Here is a 1,853-nt window from a genome sequence, read left to right on the forward strand (position 1 = left end):
ACCAATAGCAGCGAGCGCTCACGGATCCGCTCCACAACAGTTGAGTCTGCTGAACGCGGCCATTATCTTATAACGTATTCGATTTACTTTTTTGAATTTTTGAAATTGTAACGAACAATATTACGGATCTCGAAATTTATTCTTCGTACAAAAGAACATGCATGCGCGACCGCAACTTAATGTTGACTGCAGACTTCACAGCTACTCTAAAAAACAAATGAAAACCAAAATATATCTATAGCGGCGCGACCCTATAGATACAGTTCCACTTAACGCACATGAACGACACGCAAGCGCCTTGTTTTTTTATCAATCTAAACATCGTCCATTCGTCTTTGACGAACCGCGTCCTGACAATCCTGAATATGTTTTCATCAGCTTGATAAATTATGTGTGTACACGTGTTCCGTATAAGTGTGTTGCATATACGTATATAACACATATATGTGTACACATTTTTTATTACATATTTGCTTATATAACTTTATATTTATATGAATATAAAATATATATTGTATAAGATGTAATTTTAATTTAAATCTCCTAAATCTCTTTTATTTTAGATTGTAAAAAATAATGTCCTAGACAAAAGTTATACAGCATAAGATACAAGTAATAGTAGAAATAATGTTAAAAAAAATAACTGTTCATTATTTAAAGATTATATAAAGATTAAGGCTATTAAAAGAAAATGTTCGCGCTTCGAAGAAGTAAGAATATTATATGCGTAATATGGAAAATTGTTACAAAACATGAGTTCGAAGAAAACTTAATATAGTATATATTTTGTTGTAGTGTATATTTTGTAGAAGTGGAAGTTTATTGAAGATTTCACAATCAATATCACTTTTTAAAACAAAATTGTATGATCTTTTACACAATACAATCAAGTTATTATATAGAGGGTGTCCCGAAAGTTTTTGCCAATCGCTTTCGTGTAGATAGAGCGAACTAAACTGAGTCGAAAAGTCCTCTACCATTTTGAAATTTTCGCTATAATTAACAAGATATTAATTACTAAAAATTGTCAAATATTGGTCTTGAATAATTTTTTACTCAAATACTATTAAATTTACAGAAAAACTACAAGAGGCAAAAATAATTTATTTCTTCTCATAAAGTTCTGAAAATTTTTTCAGAATTTTTTATTAACTTTTTAGTACTGCATTTTCTTATCTTTGCAAACATGAGAAAATACGGTATTAAAAAATTCTGAAAAAATTTTGAAAAAATTCTCAGAACTTTATGAAAAGAAAATAAATGATTTTTGTCTCTTGCAGTTTTTTTGTAAAGTTGATAATATTTAAGTAAAAAATTATTCGAGACAAATATTTGGCAATTTTTAACAATTAATATCTTGTTAACTATTGTGAAAATTCCAAAACTAAAGGACTTTTCGACTCAGTTTAGTCCGCTCTACCTGCTCAAGACGAGTGGGCCCATACATTAATGACGCCTTGTATATAAAAGTATGAAAGTAAAATGATCAAAAATCAACATTTAATGACATATATTTAATACTGTCGTTGTAGCAAATTTTGGAATAAAATAAAATATTGAAAAGTTTGATTTAAATGTTTATTGAAATATTGTGTTTAAATCATATTACATTATCGATATTAAATTTAAATTAACAGAAGGCGAGATTATCACTGCGTTTCATTTAACGCTCACAACGCTCGTGGAATCTCTCTTTGTTGTTTATTAAATGTTAAACGAGGGACCAAGCGTTTCGTTGCTAGCGTTGTGTGGAAAGCAGCTTATGTGTGTCGTTCGTGAATGTTTGTAGAGTCATAGCGTTTTTCTAAAAAAAGAAAAAGAGCGTTGACATTTCAAAACGTGTATCCAATACC

The sequence above is a fragment of the Trachymyrmex cornetzi genome, unplaced genomic scaffold (assembly GCF_001594075.2).
Source record: "Trachymyrmex cornetzi isolate Tcor2-1 unplaced genomic scaffold, Tcor1.1 scaffold2660, whole genome shotgun sequence".
Taxonomy (NCBI): domain Eukaryota; kingdom Metazoa; phylum Arthropoda; class Insecta; order Hymenoptera; family Formicidae; genus Trachymyrmex; species Trachymyrmex cornetzi.